Here is a 22,044-nt window from a genome sequence, read left to right as displayed (position 1 = left end):
TGTGTAACATGAAGTCCTATGAGTGTCATCTGATGAAGATTTGGCTGAAAAATGGCTGTGTTTTTCTGTGGCTTGGTGGTGACCTAACATAATCATTAGTGGTGCTTTCGCTGTAAATCATTTTTGAAATCAGACACTGTGGCTGGATTAACGAGAATTGTATCTTTAAAATGGTGTAACATACTTGTATGCTTGAGGAATTCTAATTATGGGATGAGTTGTTTTGAATTTGGCGTCCTGCACTTTCACTGGCTGTTGCTGGGGGGTTCTGCTAGCGGAACCGGAACCCCAGTCCTAGACAGGTTTTAACCAACAATGCAGTTTCAGAAAATTAAGTGTTAAGTAAAAAATAGATACTTAAAATATAACAAATTAAAGAGAAGCAGTAATATACCGATACTGTGATCTCTGATGCATCCCAGCCAATGACCACAACTGATACTGTGATCTCTGATGCATCCCAGCCAATGACCACAACTGATACTGTGATCTCTGATGCATCCCAGCCAATGACCCCACAACTGATACTGTGATCTCTGATGCATCCCAGCCAATTACCACTACTGATACTGTGATCTCTGATGCATCCCAGCCAATTACCACTACTGATACTGTGATCTCTGATGCATCCCAGCCAATTACCACTACTGATACTGTGATCTCTGATGCATCCCAGCCATTGACCCCACAACTGATACTGTGATCTCTGATGCATCCCAGCCAATGACCACAACTGATACTGTGATCTCTGATGCATCACAGCCAATTACCACTACTGATACTGTGATCTCTGATGCATCCCAGCCATTGACCCCACAACTGATACTGTGATCTCTGATGCATCCCAGCCAATGACCACAACTGATACTGTGATCTCTGATGCATCCCAGCCAATTACCACTACTGATACTGTGATCTCTGATGCATCCCAGCCATTGACCCCACAACTGATACTGTGATCTCTGATGCATCCCAGCCAATGACCACAACTGATACTGTGATCTCTGATGCATCACAGCCAATTACCACTACTGATACTGTGATCTCTGATGCATCCCAGCCATTGACCCCACAACTGATACTGTGATCAACAGCAACATCAACAGGTATTAAGATGGCATTTTAGGAAGATTGCCTCCCGACTGGACCCTACAGAAAATGTATACTATGTGTCAGCGTCCCAAGTGACAGCGTGTTCCCTATATAGTGTACTACTATTGTATAGGGTGCCATTTGGGACATACACTATGTATGGATGTATCTGACAGAAGATGCATCAGTCACACAGAAGTATCTGGTGGATCATCTAATCCTAAAGGCAATCCGGCTCGAATCCCTGCATAGTGCACTATTCTAATAACCCCAATAGGGCTCTGGTAAAAAGCAGTGCACTATATAGAGAGACTAGGGTGCCATTTGGGATAGAGTCTGATTACAGATTCAAGACCCGTTGAATCAGACAGATTGAGGTAAGTTTCACCAGATCTCATGACAAAACATATTTCAGCTGTGATTGACTGATGCTATATGTTCAATTCCACCGTGTAAATACACACATTTTAGACATTATGTGTTAATCTTTAGACCAATGCTATACATATAATTGTCATGAGTTCAAAGAGGCAAATTAAAACATATTCTACCTCTGACTGACTTTTACTCTCAATTCTTCAAATGATGTCTTTTAAAAATAACATTTAGCAGATTTTTCTACACATCACATTTGATCAGAACATAATTAGTTTTGAAATAATTGGGTCTGTCAACAAACTGAAAGAGATTAAGGCTCTAAGATGGTGACAGGTGACAGAGAGAATTGAATGAAACATCACTTTGTTGTGATTGGTGTGCTCAGAGCTGTGTTCTGTGGCTGTTGCTCAAATGGAACCCCGTTCTCTATATCGGGTGTCATTTGGGACTCAGACATTAGTGTCACCTCAGAGCTGAAATTGTTAATAATTTTTATCCTAGGACGTTTCTCTTTCTGTCAGTTCATTAAAATATAAACCTGAGTGAAACTCTTAATTGCAGAATTGCCCGAATAATTGGTTCCTCTGCTGTAGCTGTTTATTTGTGAGACGCCAGGGCACTCTCACAATGTCTGGTGTGTGTGTCTGACAAATATAGTTTGATCCCAGTGGTACAGTGCTTGGCAGTGTGTTGTTGAAATGCTCTTCAGCGTCTGCCTTCCTGGTAATAAACTTATCATTAGAACAGATGCTATTAAAGGGCTAAGAGTTTGGAGCTAAGGGTTGGAGCTAAGGGGCGGAGCTAAGGGTTGGAGCTAAGGGTCGGCGCTAAGGGCTAAGAGGGTCGGAGCTAAGGGGCGGAGCTAAGGGCTAAAAAGGTCGGAGCTGAGGGTCGGAGCAAAGGGTCAGAGCTAAGGGTCGGAGCTAAGGGTTGGAGCTAAGGGTCGGAGCTAAGGGTCGGCGCTAAGGGCTATGCGGGTCGGAGCTAAGGGTCGGAGCTAAGGGTCGGAGCTAAGGGTCGGAGCTAAGGGTCGGAGCTAAGGGTCGGTGCTAAGGGCTAAGAGTTTGGAGCTAAGGGTTGGAGCTAGGGGTCGGAGCTAAGGGTTGGAGCTAAGGGTCGGAGCTAAGGGTCGGAGCTAAGGGTCGGAGCTAAGGGTCGGAGCTAAGGTTCGGAGCTAAGGGTCGGTGCTAAGGGCTAAGAGTTTGGAGCTAAGGGTTGGAGCTAGGGGTCGGAGCTAAGGGTCGGAGCTAAGGGTCGGAGCTAAGGGTCGGAGCTACGGGTCGGTGCTAAGGGCTAAGAGTTTGGAGCTAAGGGTTGGAGCTAGGGGTCGGAGCTAAGGGTTGGAGCTAAGGGTTGGAGCTGAGGGTTGGAGCTAAGGGTCGGAGCTAAGGGTCGGAGCTAAGGGGTGGGGCTAAGGGGCGGAGCTAAGGGGCGGAGCTAAGGGCTAAGAGGGTCGGAGCTGAGGGTCGGAGCTAAGGGTCAGAGCTAAGGGTCGGAGCTAAGGGTCGGAGCTAAGGGTCGGAGCTAAGGGTCGGAGCTAAGGGTCGGCGCTAAGGGCTAAGCGGGTTGGAGCTAAGGGTCGGAGCTAAGGGGCGGAGCTAAAGGGCGGAGCTAAGGGCTAAGAGGGTCGGAGCTAAGGGTCGGAGCTAAGGGTCAGAGCTAAGGGGCGGGGCTAAGGGGCGGAGCTAAGGGTCGGAGCTAGGGGTCGGAGCTAAGGGTCGGAGCTAAGGGTCGGAGCTAAGGGTCGGAGCTAGGGGTCGGAGCTAAGGGTCGGAGCTAAGGGTCGGAGCTAAGGGTCGGAGCTAAGGGTTGGAGCTAAGAGTTGGAGAACAACTCAAAGTAATGTACCCACTCTTCAATGGCAATAGACTAAATCGGAGAAGTGTATCTCTCATAGTCGACCAGCTGTACATTGACAACCAACTCCCCCGAGACACCAAGACTCCTCCATAGCTATTCTAAATCAAAAGGAACATCCAACATTATTAATGGTAGGGATTGTAATAAAAACACAAAACGAGAAAATAATATAATACAACAATTAATCTAAGAAAATGGAGGGTGGGGGGGTTTGCTAATATGACATAAGGCATTGTTTTAAGATGGTAATGCTATGAATCATTTAGCTATTTACAACAACAAAAAATGGACCCCTTTAGGTATAAAAAATAAATGAAACAATGATTTGATACATTATTGATTTTGGCCCTAACTACTAAAACCCATAGAAACGCATTCATAAATGGTTAAAAGGACCGCCAACTGTGTGACCTTATATAGACAGGTGTGTGCTTTTCCAAATCATGTCCAATCAATTGAATTGACCACAGGTGGACTCCAATCAAGTTGTAGAAACATCAATTATGATCAAAGGAAACAGGATGCACCTGGGCTTAATGTTGAGCCTCAAATCAAAGGGTCTGAATACTTATGTAAATAAGATGTACAGTGCCAGTCAAAGGTTTACTCATTCTAGGGTTTTTATATATTTTAAACATTGCCGAATAATAGTGAAGACATCAAAACTATGAAATAACACATATGGAATCATGCAGTAACCAAAAAAGTGTTAAACAAATCAAACTATATTTTATATTTGAGATTCTTCAAAGTAGCCACACTTTGACGTCTTATTTTTTTGTTTTTAATTCATCTAGTTTATCTCTTTAATTCATCTAGTTTATCTCTTTAATTTATCTAGTTTATCTCATTAATTTATCTATTTATCTTGGCATTCTCTCAACCAGCTTCACCTTGAATGCTTTTTCCAACACTGTGAGATAAAAATCATGTTTTTACCTGATTAGTTAAATATTAACAGCTACAATTATAATTCTTTACAATAGTACGACATGTCTGTTCTATTATCGCTTCTGTAAAGAAATGGGTTCCACTCTAGCTCCCCGCAGCTGGTTTAGACGTTTAGTCTGTGACACGGGGCGGCTTAGGATGGAGATAAACTTGAGTAACAAAATAGATCTGTATTGTTAAAAAAAAATGGTCTGCTGCCTCTGAGTAACTTGGTCACGCGACTCATAAGACAGAGAGCCTCTCTTAGAGTGACTACAGATCTTCGGTCTATCCTGTTCTTTTCGTAATCTTTCTAGGGACAGCTGTGGAGATATGAGGTGAACAGAGGCTGGCTTGAGCCATTGTCACCAATTCTATCAGCAGAAAAGGAGTAACACTATCACTTGTTTGGTGCGCTATGACCTCACAACACATAGTCACAAGAAGAAAACAAGACAGCTTATGATGCCCTGATCTCCCGGAGAGGACCTACCTTTGAAAAAGCATGGTTAGGTCTGCTATAAAAGACCATGAATTCTCTGTATGATTTATGTATGGGATCTACTAGCTTCCTTACTGCAATTCGAATAATAAAGTAGTGATTGTTTAATTAAAGAAATCTTTCTCACGTGATTAGAATTTCCACAACAACGGCCTTTAAGGAGTTCCCACATATGCTGAGCATGTTGGCTGCTTTTCCTTCACTGTGCGGTCCAACTCATCCCAAACCATCTCATTTTGGGTTGAGGTCAGGTGATTGTGGAGGCCAGGTCATCTGATGCAGCACTCATCACTCTCCTTCTTGGCCAAATAGCCCTTACACAGCCTGGAGGTATGTTGAGTCATTGTCCTCTTAAAAAACAAATGATAGTCCCAATAAGCGGAAACCAGATGGGCATGGCGTATCACTGCAGAAAGCTGTTGTAGACATGCTGGTTAAGTGTGCCTTGAATTCTCAATAAATCACAGACAGTGGAGATCATCTATTCACCTACTCTGCATCTCACAAAAAACAGGGCGGTTGAAAACAAACATCTCAGGTTTGAATTTATGTGACCAAAGGACAGATTTCCACTGGTCTAATGTCCGTTGTTCGTGTTTCTTGGCCCAAGCCTGTCCCTTCATTTTTGTGTACTTTAGTAGTGGTTTCATTGCAGAAATTCGATCATGAAGGCCTGATTCATGCAGACTCCATGCAGTATTTATGTGGGCTGCAATTTCTGAGCCTGGTAACTCTAAGGAATTTATCCTCTGCAGCAGAGGTAACTCTGGGTCTTCCTTTCCTGTGGCGGTCCTCATGAGAGCCAATTTCATCATGGAGCTTGATGGTTTTTGCGACTGCAATTGAAGAAACTTTCAAAGTTCTTGAAATTTTCCAGATTGACTGACCTTCATGTCTTAAAGTAATGATGAACTGTTGTTCCTCTTTGCTTATTTGAGCTGTTCTTGTCATAATATGGACTTGGTCTATTACCAAATAGGGCAATCTTCTGCATACCAAATTCGTCATAACGAATTTAGAAGGAAATAAATTCCACAAATTAACTTTTAACAGGGCATACGTGTTAATTGAAATGCATTCAAGGTAAAGGGTGACTACTTTCAATCTCAACAAATAAATATATACAGTTTAATAGTGTTCTGTTTGTTAAAGTGGTCTGTGTGCAAATAAAGTGTTCTGTGATCTGTGATCAGTGTGTTAATACAGTGTTCTGTGATCTATGTGTTAATACAGTCTTCTGTGATCTGTGTGTTAATACAGTGTTCTGTGATCTATGTGTTATTATTAATACAGTGTTCTGTGATCTGTGTGTTAATACAGTGTTCTGTGATCTATGTGTTAATACAGTCTTCTGTGATCTGTGTGTTATTATTAATACAGTGTTCTGTGATCTGTGTGTTAATACAGTGTTCTGTGATCTGTGTGTTAATACAGTGTTCTGTGATCTATGTGTTAATACAGTGTTCTGTGATCTGTGTGTTAATACAGTGTTCTGTGTTCTGTGTGTTAATACAGTGTTCTGTGATCTGTGTGTTAATACAGTGTTCTGTGATCTGTGTGTTAATACAGTGTTCTGTGATCTGTGTGTTAATACAGTGTTCTGTGATCTGTGTGTTAATACAGTGTTCTGTGTTCTGTGTGTTAATACAGTGTTCTGTGATCTGTGTGTTAATACAGTGTTCTGTGATCTGTGTGTTAATACAGTGTTCTGTGATCTGTGTGTTAATACAGTGCTCTGTGATCTGTGTGTTAATACAGTGTTCTGTGATCTGTGTGTTAATACAGTGTTCTGTGATCTATGTGTTAATACAGTGGTCTGTGATCTGTGTGTTAATACAGTGCTCTGTGTGGTAATACAGTATTCTGTGTTCTGTGTGTTAATACAATGTTATTTGTGTTGATACAGTGTTCTGTGTTCTGTGTGTTAATACAGTGTTCTTTGTTATGTGTGTTAATACAGTGTTCTGTGTGTTAATACAGTATTCTGTATTCTGTGTGTTAATACAGTGGTCTGTGTGTTAATACAGTGTTCTGTGTTATGTGTGTTAATACAGTATTCTGTATTCTGTGTGTTAATACAGTGTTCTGTGTGTTAATACAGTGTTCTGTGTGCTGTGTGTTAATACAGTGTTCTGTGTGTAAATACAGTGTTCTGTGTTATGTGTGTTAATACAGTATTCTGTATTCTGTGTGTTAATACAGTGGTCTGTGTGTTAATACAGTGTTCTGTGTTATGTGTGTTAATACAGTATTCTGTATTCTGTGTGTTAATACAGTGTTCTGTGTGTAAATACAGTGTTCTGTGTTCTGTGTGTTAATACAGTATTCTGTATTCTGTGTGTTAATACAGTGTTCTGTGTGTTAATACAGTGTTCTGTATTCTGTGTGTTAATACAGTGGTCTGTGTGTTAATACAGTGTTCTGTGTTATGTGTGTTAATACAGTATTCTGTATTCTGTGTGTTAATACAGTGGTCTGTGTGTTAATACAGTGTTCTGTGTTATGTGTGTTAATACAGTATTCTGTATTCTGTGTGTTAATACAGTGTTCTGTGTGTTAATACAGTGTTCTGTGTGCTGTGTGTTAATACAGTGTTCTGTGTGTTAATACAGTGTTCTGTGTTCTGTGTGTTAATACAGTGTTCTGTGTGTTAATACAGTGTTCTGTGTTCTGTGTGTTAATACAGTGTTCTGTGTGTTAATACAGTGTTCTCTGTGTTAATATAGTGTTCTGTGTGCTGTGTGTTAATACAGTGTTCTGTGTTCTGTGTGTTAATACAGTGTTCTGTGTTCTGTGTTTTAATACAGTGTTCTGTGTGTTAATACAGTGTTCTGTGTTCTGTGTGTAAATACAGTGTTCTGTGTTCTGTATGTTAATAGTGTTCTGTGTTCTGTGTGTTAATACAGTGTTCAGTGTTCTGTGTGTTAATACAGTGTTCTGTGTGTTAATACAGTGTTCTGTGTTCTGTGTGTTAATACAGTGTTCTGTGTTCTGTGTTTTAATACAGTGTTCTGTGTGTTAATACAGTGTTCTGTGTTCTGTGTGTAAATACAGTGTTCTGTGTTCTGTATGTTAATAGTGTTCTGTGTTCTGTGTTTTAATACAATGTTCTGTGTTCTGTATGTTAATAGTGTTCTGTGTTCTGTGTGTTAATACAATGTTATGTGTTCTGTGTGTAAATACAGTGTTCTGTGTTCTGTATGTTAATAGTGTTCTGTGTTCTGTGTGTTAATACAATGTTATGTGTTCTGTGTGTTAATACAGTGTTCTGTGTTCTGTATGTTAATACAATGTTCTATGTTCTCTGTGTTAATACAGTATTCTGTGTGTTAATACAGTGTTCTGTGTGTTAATTCAGTGTTCTGTGTGTTAATACAGTATTATGTGTGTTAATATAGTGTTCTGTGTTCTGTGTGTTAATACAGTGTTCTGTGTGTTAATACAGTATTCTGTTTGTTAATACAGTGTGCTGTGTGTTAATACAGTGTTCTGTGTGTTAATACAGTATTCTGTGTGTTAATACAGTATTCTGTGTGTTAATACAGTGTTCTGTGTTCTGTGTGTTAATACAGTGTTCTGTGTTCTGTGTGTTAATACAGTGTTCTGTGTGTTAATACAGTGTTCTGTGTTCTGTGTGTAAATACAGTGTTCTGTGTTCTGAATGTTATTGCAGTGTTCTGTGTTCTGTGTTTTAATACAATGTTCTGTGTTCTGTGTGTTAATACAATGTTATGTGTTCTGTGTGTTAATACAGTGTTCTGTGTTCTGTATGTTAATACAATGTTCTATGTTCTCTGTGTTAATACAGTATTCTGTGTGTTAATACCGTGTTCTGTGTGTTAATACAGTGTTCTGTGTGTTAATACAGCTAGTCAGAAGAAGAGGGGGGGACAAGAGAAAAAGTAAAACAACGGATCACCAGTCTTCCTCTTCCTCTCTTCCTCTTCCTCTCTTCCTCTTGTCATCTCGGAATCGTCATTTGCTCGGCATTGTGGGAGTAAACGAACTGCGAACGAAAATAACTATGGGTGGTGTTCTAGTGTTTTATTCACAGAAAAGTAAATAAAACAAGCTTTTTTAACCCCAAAGGGTGGCTTTTTAAATCTACATAATATCAAACCATAGTGTTTTTTTTTTTTTTTTGTATTTTTATAATAAGGCATATTTCAGTTATGTGATATGTTTCTCATAAGCCTAATTACTGAAATGTTAATTATCTGTAGTCCTTTGGTAAATCAACTGTCCAGGGAGCCCATTTGAAGCAGGGAAATAGACCATAATATTACTAAAGCAGAACAACCCTAATTTTAAAAGACAACACCACCAACATCATCACGCACGCAGGCAGACAGACAGACAGGCAGGCAGGCAGGCAGGCAGGCAGGCAGGCAGGCAGGCAGGCAGGCAGGCAGGCAGACAGACACACAGAGACACACAGAGACACACAGAGACACACACACACACACACACACACACAGACGCTGGTCCGGTGAGTGTCTGGTGAGGGGCAGTGTGGCCGTTGGAGGTGAGGGTCCGTTGAGGTTCTGGTGAAGGGCCGTGGGGCTGTTGGAGATGTGGTTTGGGTGAGGGGCCGCTGATGGCCTCTCCAGCCATACTGGAGTAATTTATATTGACAAAGCTGTCAGGGTGGAGGAGTCCTCTCGCATCGTGATGGATGCAGACCTGGGAATGAGACCAGGGAGGGAGGGTGAAAGGGAAGGTGGGAAGAGAGGGAATAGAGGGAGGGAGGTTTTGGGCAAGTTGAGAAAAGAACAAAGCAAAATGGAATGATGGACCTTCCGGTAGTTGTGTTTTGGTGATGTCATGTCTAGCGGTAGGAATCAAATATCATTAGTGAAAACATCAGTAGCCTAAACATCATTAGCCTAAACATCATTAGCCTAAATATCATTAGCCCAAACATTATTGGCCTAAACATCATTAGCCTAAACATCGGTAGCCTAAATTTCATTAGCCTAAACATCATTGGCCTAAACATCAGTAGCCTAAACATCAGAAGCCTAAACATCATTAGCCTAAATATCAGTAGCCTAAACATCATTAGCCTAAACATCAGTAGCCTAAACATCATTAGAATAAATATCAGTAGCCTAAACATCATTAGCCTAAACATCAGTAGCCTAAACATCATTAGCCTAAATGTCAGTAGCCTAAACATCATTAGCCTAAACATCAGTAGCCTAAACATCATTAGAATAAATATCAGTAGCCTAAACATCATTAGCCTAAACATCAGTAGCCTAAACATCATTAGCCTAAATATCAGTAGCCTAAACATCATTAGCCTAAACATCATTAGCCTAAACATCATTAGCCTAAACATCAGTAGCCTAAACATCAGTAGCCTAAACATCAGTAGCCTAAACATCATTAGCTTTAACATCAGTAGCCTAAACATCAGTAGCCTAAACATCATTAGCCTAAACATAATGAGCCTAAACATCATTAGCCTAAATATCATGAGCCTAAATAACAGTAGCCTAAACATCATTAGCCTAAATATCAGTAGCCTAAAAATCATTAGCCTAAATATCAGTAGCAGTCAGAGGACATCAACAGATGAATCACCTTAGTAGTGAAGTCATGTCTACCAGTAAGACACCAACAGATGAATCATCTTAGTAGTGAAGTCATGTCTAGCAGTTAGAGGACACCAACAGATGAATCATCTTAGTAGTGAAGTCGTGTCTAGCAGTAAGAGAACACCAACAGATTAATCATCTTAGTAGGGAAGTCATGTCTATCAGTTAGAGGACATCAACAGATGAATCACCTTAGTAGTGAAGTCATGTCTATCAGTTAGAGGACATCGACAGATGAATCACCTTAGTTGTGAAGTCATGTCTAGCAGTAAGAGGACAACAACAGATGAATCATCTTAGTAGTGATGTCATGTCTAGCAGCAAGAGGACATCAACAGATGAATCACCTTAGTTGTGAAGTCATGTCTAGCAGTAAGAGGACATCAACAGATGAATCACCTTAGTTGTGAAGTCATGTCTAGCAGTAAGAGGACAACAACAGATGAATCGTCTTAGTATTGAAGTCTTGTCTAGCAGTAAGAGGACACCAACAGATGAATCGTCTTTGGATTGTTTTGGGCAACTGAATTAAGTGTTTACCTAATTCACCGTTCCTCCACAACTAATCAGTAATTCATTGTACTGAAAAATAATGTAATTACGTTTGAAATTAAGTTTGCATTTAATCTTTTATTTTAACCATTAATTGTTTATTTAAAACAATACAGCCATAAGGATTTACGTAAAAATACTTATTACTTAGTTGTTGACTTTTATCAATTACAAGCAGTATATATATATAATATATAATATGTGCCATTTACCTCTCCTAGATCACATAAAAGCGCAAAACTTTTTTGTTGATAAAATATGATTTTTGTAAACAAAAACATCTGTTATAATCTACAGTAGACATGGGTTGAATAAATCATGTTTATCTTGAACAAATATAAACAAAACAAGGTTTTTATCACTATTGATGTTTATTGCTTTGAACTGAACAAAATTGGAAGGACAAATTTTACAGAAATTATAAATGAGCCCCATTGAACACAAGGTAAAGCCGGTCTACACACCACATGAGGGACATAGTTATACTGTGTTTGTGTTGCAAATGTATTTCTTGCACTTGATGAATGTGTCTTCCTGTCCTTGGGTCCACACACATCGCAACGCTTCTTCTTGTTGCTAACAGCTTCAATCTAGAATGATGAAAACAAAGTTCAGGAATTTTACTAACATCTCACTCACTCACTCACTCACTCACTCACTCACTCACTCACTCACTCACTCACTCACTCACATATACATATAGTTACAGCAGCCCAAGGTAGGAGAGTCAGACACACACACAAGCAACATCACTCACACTTACTTCCGGTATTGGAGTAGTTGGTTCTGTGGGTCGGGCGGATGGGGCACCAGCATCCTCCTCCTGAATCCTCCTCCCGATGGCTGCAGAAGCCGGGGTCTTTGGGATATGTTGCCTCCTCTGGATTTGAGGTCTTTCAAATGTCTTGACCTGCTCCTCTAGAAAGAAACGTCTCCTCTGGTTGTGAGGTCTTACCAATGCCCTGCACAGCTCCTCTAGAAAGAGACGTCTCCTCTGGATGTGAGGTCTTACCAATACCCTGCACAGCTCCTCTAGAAAGAGACGTCTCCTCTGGATTTGAGGTCTTACCAATGCCTTGCCCAGCTCCTCTAGAAAGAGACGTCTCCTCTGGAGCTTCCCTCTGTTCCAATCTGGGTTCAACTCCATCCAGACGACAAACGCATTGTACGCCAAGATGTCCAAGATGTGGAATAATATCACAACTGGCCAGCGTAGGGTTTGTGTCCTGTACATGAGTAACCTCCATCCGCGTCGGCCCTGGTTACATCCTTATCACATTGGACAGCCATGCGGGGTGGCTCATTCCTTGGGCATTAAGATCATTCAATTTCAAAACATTTCGACGTCCATATTTCTTGTCCTGCAGGCTGCTGATGAGTTGGTTGCTGACGGGCTGGTCCTGGGGCTGGTTGCTGACGGACTGGTCCTGGGGCTGGCTGCTGATGAGTTGGTTGCTGACGGGCTGGTCCTGAGGCTGGCTGCTGACGGGCTGGTCCTGGGGCTGGCTGCTGATGAGTTGGTTGCTGACGGGCTGGTCCTGGGGCTGGCTGCTGATGAGTTGGTTGCTGACGGGCTGGTCCTGAGGCTGGCTGCTGACGGGCTGGTCCTGGGGCTGGCTGCTGATGAGTTGGTTGCTGACGGGCTGGTCCTGGGGCTGGTTGCTGACGAGCTGGTCCTGGGGCTGGTTGCTGACGGACTGGTCCTGGGGCTGGTTGCTGACGGACTGGTCCTGGGGCTGGCTGCTGACGGACTGGGCCTGGGGCTGGTTGCTGACGGGCTGGTCCTGAGGCTGGCTGCTGACGGGCTGGTCCTGGGGCTGGCTGCTGATGAGTTGGTTGCTGACGGGCTGGTCCTGGGGCTGGCTGCTGATGAGTTGGTTGCTGACGGGCTGGTCCTGAGGCTGGCTGCTGACGGGCTGGTCCTGGGCCTGGCTGCTGATGAGTTGGTTGCTGATGGGCTGGTCCTGGGGCTGGTTGCTGACGAGCTGGTCCTGGGGCTGGTTGCTGACGGACTGGTCCTGGGGCTGGTTGCTGACGGACTGGTCCTGGGGCTGGCTGCTGACGGACTGGGCCTGGGGCTGGCTGCTGACGGGCTGGTCCTGAGGCTGGCTGCTGACGGGCTGGTCCTGGGGCTGGCTGAGGGTCAATCCCATCCTCCTCTTCCAACTCACTGTCAGACTCCGAATTGACAGAGACAAGACCCTCATGTTCATAAAATTCTTCACACCAGCTTCTCTCTCTGCAAAAATTATTTCTCAGGCCCTCTGATCATCAATTATTTTTGCCGTACTGATTGATGGTGGTAAGAAGCCACACATACAAAGCTATTTATTTGTTATATCCTCCCCCACTTTGCACCTGGCTGGGAAAACACGGCATTTTTTTACAATGTATTGTAATAATGTATTGTAATAATGTATTGTAATAATGTATTGAAATAATGTATTGTAATAATGTTTTGAAATAATGTATTGTAATAATGTATTGAAATAATGTATTGAAATAATGTATTGAAATAATGTATTGTAATAATGTATTGAAATAATGTATTGTAATAATGTATTGTAATAATGTATTGAAATAATGTATTGAAATAATGTATTGTAATAATGTATTGTAATAATGTATTGAAATAATGTATTGAAATAATGTATTGTAATAATGTATTGAAATAATGTATTGAAATAATGTATTGTAATAATGTATTGAAATAATGTATTGAAATAATGTATTGTAATAATGTATTGAAATAATGTATTGAAATAATGTATTGTAATAATGTATTGAAATAATGTATTGTAATAATGTATTGAAATAATGTATTGTAATAATGTATTGAAATAATGTATTGTAATAATGTATTGAAATAATGTATTGTAATAATGTATTGAAATAATGCATTGAAATAATGTATTGTAATAATGTATTGAAATAATGTATTGAAATAATGTATTGAAATAATGTATTGTAATACTGTATTGAAATAATGTATTGAAATAATGTATTGAAATAATGTATTGTAATAAAATTGTGCAGGACATTTTGTAGTTTCACACACTACAAAGGGTAAAGGGTGCGAGAAAAGCGGAAGACAGGCTGACAGGCAGGGAGACAGGCAGGGAGACAGGCAGACAGGCAGGGAAACAGGCAGACAGACAGGGAGACAGACAGGGAGACAGGCAGGGAGACAGGCAGAAAGGCAGGGAGACAGGCTGACAGACAGGGAGACAGGCAGGGAGACAGGCTGACAGGCAGGGAGACAGGCAGACAGGCAGGCTGACAGGCAGGGAGACAGGCAGACAGGCAGGGAGACTGGCTGACAGGCAGGGAGACAGGCTGACAGGCATGGAGACAGGCAGACAGGTAGGGAAACAGGCAGACAGACAGGGAGACAGGCAGTTAGACAGGCAGGGAGACAGGCTGACAGGCAGGGAGACAGGCAGACAGGCAGGCTGACAGGCAGGGAGACAGGCAGACAGGCAGGGAGACTGGCTGACAGGCAGGGAGACAGGCTGACAGGCATGGAGACAGGCAGACAGGTAGGGAAACAGGCAGACAGACAGGGAGACAGGCAGTTAGACAGGCAGGGAGACAGGCTGACAGGCAGGGAGACAGGCAGACAGGCAGGCTGACAGGCAGGGAGACAGGCAGACAGGCAGGGAGACAGGCTGACAGGCAGGGAGACAGGCTGACAGGCATGGAGACAGGCTGACAGGCAGGGAGACAGGCTGACAGGCAGGGAGACAGGCAGGCAGACAGGCTGACAGGCAGGGAGACAGGCTGACAGGCAGGGAGACAGGCTGACAGACAGGGAGACAGGCTGACAGGCAGGGAGAAAGGTTCTTGGTGCCATGTTGAAACTGCAGGCCCAGTGAGGAGGAAGACAGAGTGAAGGCACACAACAAACCTTTTTGTTTAATCTTTACTTGTTTTCACCTGCACACACACTTTTCCACGCTTTTATTACCCTCGGGTCTAGTGGACCAGAACACCACATATGTAATATAAATGTGTAAGGGGGGACACAGTGTGCACTCAATGAAAATGTGTTTTTTATATGTTCTTCACAGAAAATGAGCAATGGCCAATGAGTCTCAGGTTGAAAAAAATATTTATTGTATAATTTTTCATTTAGTAAACATTGGAAATGGGTCCCACAGACATGAACACCACACAACTGATGAGTGCCTTTGCTCTGAAACAGCCGTGACAGTAATTTCCTGACAGTGGTCTACGTCAGACACCAAACTATGTTCTGCAGACCTTCTCTCCTCCTCTCCTCCTCTCCTCCTCTCTTCTTCTCCTCCTCTCCTTCTCTCCTCATCCTCTCCTCCTCTCCTTTTCTCCTAATCTCCTCCTCTCTTCTTCTCCTCACCTCCTCTCCTCCTCTCCTAATCCTCTCCTCCTCCCCTCACCCTCTCCTCCTCTCCTCTCCTCCTCTCTTCTTCTCCTCACCTCCTCTCCTCCTCTCCTCATCCTCTCCTCCTCTCCTCTCCTCCTCTCTTCTTTCCTCACCTCCTCTCCTCCTCTCCTCGTCCCCTCATCCTTTCATCCTCTCCTCTCCTCCTCTCTTCTTCTCCTCACCTCATCTCCTAATCTCTTCTCCTCCTCCTCCTCTCCTCTCCTCCTCTCCACCTCTCTTCTCCTCACCTCCTCTCCTCCTCTCCTCATCCTCTCCTCCTCCCCTCATCCTCTACTCCTCGTCTCCTCCCCCCCTCTCCTCCTCTCCTCCTCTCATCCTCTCCTCTCATCCTCTCCTCCTAATCTCCTCCTCATCCTCTCCTCCTCTCCTCCTAACCTCCTCTCCTCCTCTCCTCCTAATCTCCTCCTCTCCTCCTAATCTCCTCCTCCTCTCCTCTTCTTCTCTGTATTGATGAGTGTATAGATGAGATCAAGTTGCTACAACATCACTGAGAAATGCTCCCCGAGACACAAGGATCAATATTTGATTCCTTGGCATTGTGAACATGCAGGGTGTGAGAAGAGGGAGAAAGAAGAAAGGGAGGTTACTTCCCCTGATCACCCCTCCCTCCAGCACCTGTGACGGTGTGTTACAGAACATGACAGGCACAGGGACCAGAGCTCCAGGGGCCTCTGACACCACAGCACCTGCAGAGAGAGATGCTGCATCAGCTTCCCCTTACCTCCCCATGCCACCTGTCAACAGCGTGCAGGCCAGCCAGGCCAAGGTGACTTTGTTCCAGTGACTAAGAGATGACAGCTGCTGAGGCTAACCTCAGGAAAACCAACAGGACTGTCTCTCGCCCTCTTGCTCTGTCTATTCCACTCTCTCCTTCTCCCCATTCTCTCTATGAATCCACTCTCCTGCTCTCTGACTGTGTCCGTCTATCTCTTATTTCTTTCCCCTAACTCTCGTCCTCTCTCTTTCCATCTCTCTCCACCATTCTCTCTTAACATCTCTCTCCACCCTTCTCTCTTTCAGGCTCTCTCCACCTCCCTTTCTTTCCATCTCTCTCCACCCTTCTCTATTTCCATCTCTCTCCACCTCTCTCTCTTTCAGTCTCTCTCCACCTCTCTCTCTTTCAGTCTCTCTCCACCCTCCTCTTTCCATCTCTCTCCACCCTCCTCTTTCAGTCTCTCTCCACCTCCATGTCTTTCAGTCTCTCTCCACCCCTCTCTCTTTCCATCTCTCTCCAACTCTCGTTCTTTCAGTCTATGTCCACCTCTCTCTTTCAGTCTCTCTCCACCCTTCTCTCTTTCCATCTCTCTCCACCTCTCTCTCTTTCAGTCTCTCTCCACCTCTCTTTCTTTCAGTCTCTCTCCACTCTCCTCTTTCCATCTCTCTCCACCCTCCTCTTTCAGTCTCTCTCCACCTCTCTCTCTTTCAGTCTCTCTCCACCCTCCTCTTTCCATCTCTCTCCACCCTCCTCTTTCAGTCTCTCTCCACCTCCATGTCTTTCAGTCTCTCTCCACCCCTCTCTCTTTCCATCTCTCTCCAACTCTCGTTCTTTCAGTCTATGTCCACCTCTCTCTTTCAGTCTCTCTCCACCCTTCTCTCTTTCCATCTCTCTCCACCTCTCTCTCTTTCAGTCTCTCTCCACCTCTCTTTCTTTCAGTCTCTCTCCACTCTCCTCTTTCCATCTCTCTCCACCCTCCTCTTTCAGTCTCTCTCCACCTCCATGTCTTTCAGTCTCTCTCCACCCCTCTCTCTTTCCATCTCTCTCCAACTCTCGTTCTTTCAGTCTCTCTCCACCCTTCTCTCTTTCAGTCTCTCTCCACCCTTCTCTCTTTCAGTCTCTCTCCACCCTTCTCTCTTTCAGTCTCTCTCCACCCTTCTCTCTTTCAGTCTCTCGCCACATCTCTTTCTTTCAGTCTCTCTCCACCCTTCTCTCTTTCCATCTCTCTCCACCCTTCTCTCTTTCCATCTCTCTCCACCCTTCTCTCTTTCAGTCTCTCTCCACCTCTCTTTCTTTCAGTCTCTCTCCACCCTTTTCTCTTTCCATCTCTCTCCACCCTTCTCTCTTTCAGTCTCTCTCCACATCTCTTTCTTTCAGTCTCTCTCCACCCTTCTCTCTTTCCATCTCTCTCCACCCTTCTCTCTTTCCATCTCTCTCCACCCTTCTCTCTTTCAGTCTCTCTCCACCTCTCTTTCTTTCAGTCTCTCTCCACCCCTCTCGCTTTCCATCTCTCTCTACCCTTCTACCTTTTTCTCATTCCACCCCTCTCTCTTTCTCTCTCTCCACCCCTCTCTCTTTCTCTCTCTCCACCCTTCTCTCTTTCAGTCTCTCTCCACCCCTCTCTCTTTGTCTTTCTCCACCCCTCTCTCTTTCTCTCTCTCCACCCCTCTCTCTTTCTCTCTCTCCACCCCTCTCTCTTTTCATCTCTCTCTCCATCCCTCTCTCTTTCCATCTCTCTCTCCGCCCTCTCCTTTTCCATCTCTCTCCTCCCCCTCTTTCTCTCTCTCCACCCCTCTCTCTTTCTCTCTCTCTAAACACCCCCTTTCCATCTATCTCTCGCTAACTCTCTCTCTCTACAGTATGTCCAATTCTATATTTCTCTACCTCTCTTTCTCTTGCTCAATAACTCTCTCTCTCTACAGTATGCCCTATATGCCCAATAACCCTGATATAATGGCACCAGAGGGGACGGCAGCCATTTTACGGGCTCCTAACCAACTGCTCTATTTCGTTCGTTTTTTTCGCATTGTTTGCAACTTATTTTGTCCATAAAGTTGCTTCTACTGTCTCTTATGACCAAAAAGAGCTGCTGGACATCAGAACAGCGATTACTCACCTCGAACTGGACAAAGATGTTTTATTTAATGAGTCCGACACAAAGGATATACTGCTTCCCGGAGACCAGGCCCAAATCCTTGTCATCCGCATGAAGAAACGACGGGAGATATAGAGGGAGAAGGTCAGGATGTGAGGATTCAGAGGCGAGTGAGTAAATCACCACTACTATTGGTTCTACTGGCCAATCACTGGAAAATAAACTGAATGATCTACGGTCGAGAGTATCCTACCAACGGGGACATTAAAAACTGTAACATCTTATGTTTCACCGAGTCGTGACTGAACGATGACACGGATAATATAGAGCTGGCTGGGTTTTCCATCCATCGGCAGGACAGAGCAGCTACGTCCGGTAAGACGAGAGGCGGAGTATGTGTTTAAAGAAGAGTACCTCATGATAAGCTGTAGACCACACTATCTACCGAGAGAGTTCTCATCTATATTATTTGTAGCCGTCTATTTACCACCACAGACCGATGCTGGCACTAAGACCGCATTCAACGAGCTGTATAAGGCCACTCAACAAGCTGTTTAAGGCCACTCAACCAGCTGTATAAGGCCATTCAACGAGCTGTATAAGGCCACTCAACCAGCTGTATAAGGCCACTCAATGAGCTGTTTAAGGTCCACTCAACAAGCTGTTTAAGGCCACTAAACCAGCTGTTTAAGGCCACTCAACCAGCTGTAGAAGGCCACTCAACCAGCTGTATAAGGCCACTCAGCCAGCTGTTTAAGGCCACTCAACCAGCTGTATAAGGCCACTCAACCAGCTGTTTAAGGCCACTCAACCAGCTGTTTAAGGCCACTTTATGACTTTAATGCCGACAAAAATGCATTTTACCAAATGTTAACCGTGCAAACAGAGGATAAAACATCTCCTTAACAAAGCTCTCCCTCTCCCTCCATTTAGCAAATCTGACCATAATTATATCCTCCTGATTCCTGCGTACAAGCAAAAACTAAAGCAGGAAGGACCAGTGACTTGCTCAATACGGAAGTGGTCAGATGACGCAGATGCTACTCTACAGGACTGTTTTGCTAGCACAGACAAGAACACGTTCCTGGATTCATCCAATTGCATTGAGGAGTACACCTCCTCAGTCACCGGCTTGATTAATAAATTGCGTCGACAACATCATCCCCGCAGTGACAGAACGTACATATCCCAACCAGAAGCCTTGGAATACAGGCAACATCCGCACCGAGCTAAAGGCTAGAGCTGCCAGGTTTCAAGGAGTGGGACACTAATCCGGAAGCTTATGAGAAATCTCAGACGAACCATCAAACAAGAAAAGCATCAAAGTGGCATAGTTAAAGTGGCTAGTGATACATGTATTACATTCGATGAATCAGTATATACATATACATATGACAAGACTTCGAATGAATCTGATGCTTGTCGGCAGGGCCTGCAATGATTACGGCTGTTGCTGTTTCCTGAAGTCCACAATCATCTCCTTAGTTTTGTTGACGTTGAGTGTGAGGTTATTTTCCTGACACCACACTCCGAGGGCCCTCACCTCCTCCCTGTAGGCCGTCTCGTCGTTGTTGTAGCCAAGCACGACTCCAACACCATCATTAAGTTTGCTGATGCCACAACAGTGGTAATCCTGATCACCAAAAATGATGAGACAGCCTGTAGGGAGGAGGTCATAGACCTGGCAGTGTGGTGCCAGGACAACAACTTCTCCCCCAAGACAAAGGAGCTGATCGTGGACTACAGGAAAAGGAGAGCCGAACAGGACCCTATTAACATTGACGGGCTGCACTGACGCAGGTCGAGAGTTTCAAGTTCCTTGGTGTCCACAACACCAACAAACAATCACGTACAAACACAGCAAGACAGTCATGAAGAGGGCACGACAACACCTTTTCCCCCTCAAGAAACTGAGAAGATTTGGCATGGGTCCCCAGATCCTCAAAAAGTTCTACAGCTGCACCATTGAGAGCATCGTGACCAGTTGCATCACCGCCTGGTATGGCAACTGCTCGGCATCTGACCGTAAGGTGCTACAGAGGGTAGTGCATCAATGGGGACAAGCTTCCTGCCATCCAGGACTTATATACCAGGCAATGTCAGAGGAATGCCCAAAAAATTCTCCAGTCACCTAAGACTCCAGTCACCTAAGTCATAGACTGTTCTCTCTGCTTCCGCACGGCAAGCGGTACCGGAGCCCCAAGAGTAGATCCAAAAGGCTATTTGACCAAGAAGGAGAGTGATGGAGTGCTGCATCAGATGACCTGGCAATCCACAATCACTCGACCTCAACCCAATTGAGATGCTTTGGGAAGAGTTGGACCCCAGAGTTAAGGAAAAGCAGCCAACAAGTGCTCAGCATACGTGGGAACTCCTTCAAGACTGTTGGAAAAGCACACGGTACACGGGTAGATATATTACACGTAAGAGTATTTAACCCCTTTTTTGGGTAAGCACAAAATTACCTTCATATTTCTATTCATATTTGTCATCGGGACAGGTTACCTTCAGACGAGTCCCGTGACACGCGTGGGGGAGAACACGTGGGATTGTGGGGGAGAACACGTGGGATTGTGGGGGAGAACACGTGGGATTGTGGGGGAGAACACGTGGGATTGTGGGGGAGGACATGTGGGATTGTGGGGGAGAACACGTCGGATTGTGGGGGAGAACACGTGGGATTGTGGGGGAGAACACGTGGGATTGTGGGGGAGAACACGTGGGATTGTCCATAGAGTAGTCACAGTAGTTTCTAGGCCAAACCGTTCCAACACCACGAATGGGATGTCTCCTGGTCTGACAAACACCTCTGTAGCTCTGACACCTTCCACTGCAGATGGGATGTCTCCTGGTCTGATAAACACCTCTGTAGCTCTGACACCTTCCACCGCAGATGGGATGTCTCCTGGTCTGACAAACACCTCTGTAGCTCTGACACCTTCCACTGCAGATGGGATGTCTCCTGGTCTGATAAACACCTCTGTAGCTCTGACACCTTCCACCGCAGATGGGATGTCTCCTGGTCTGACAAACACCTCTGTAGCTCTGACACCTTCCAACGCAGATGGGATGTCTCCTGGTCTGACAAACACCTCTGTAGCTCTGACACCTTCCAACGCAGATGGGATGTCTCCTGGTCTGACAAACACCTCTGTAGCTCTGACACCTTCCAACGCAGATGGGATGTCTCCTGGTCTGACACACACTGCTCCTAGCTCTGCCACCTTCCACCGCAGATGGGAGTCTCCAGGTCTGACACACACCGCTCCTAGCTCTGACACCTTCCACCACAGATGGGCTGTCTCCTGTTCTGACAAACACCTCTGTAGCTCTGACACTGCAGATGCGGAAGTGCGAGATAAGCGGATATCTCTAGTTTAAAATTGATGGATTTCGAAGGGGATATTTTTAAATGATCTTACTTTCTCTAGGTTTTTAAAAAATAATCATTTTTAAGAATCTTTCAAAACAGGTGTAATCCTTTATACTCGTACACATTTTGAAGATGGCAGAGTTTGGCACTAACATGCACCTCCATACAGGAAGTCAGAGCTCTGGCTGTTTTGACTGACAGCTCTTCTTGAGCACCATGAGTGACAAAAAAATGGCCCCCTTCCCTAAATGTTTTGTTGTCTGAGTGAGGGACCTGTTGTAAATGAAGATTACAATGAAGACGCGATATACTTTAAAAGATGAATCATTGAAGATTATAAGAAATATCACGTTGATGTCATAAAAGCGAGACAAACACCTGTGAGTCCAAATGTGCACTTCACATCTCCATCTCATAAAACTCATGCCATATACAGTGTCAACATTTATGATGACTAAATATTTTATGTACTGTTATCAGATGACATGATGTCTTACCCTGGGTTGTTCTGTTAATTGTAA

This window comes from Oncorhynchus clarkii, chromosome 14 (genome assembly GCF_045791955.1).
Source record: "Oncorhynchus clarkii lewisi isolate Uvic-CL-2024 chromosome 14, UVic_Ocla_1.0, whole genome shotgun sequence".
Taxonomy (NCBI): Eukaryota; Metazoa; Chordata; class Actinopteri; order Salmoniformes; family Salmonidae; genus Oncorhynchus; species Oncorhynchus clarkii.
Note: the sequence above shows the minus strand (reverse complement) of the source record.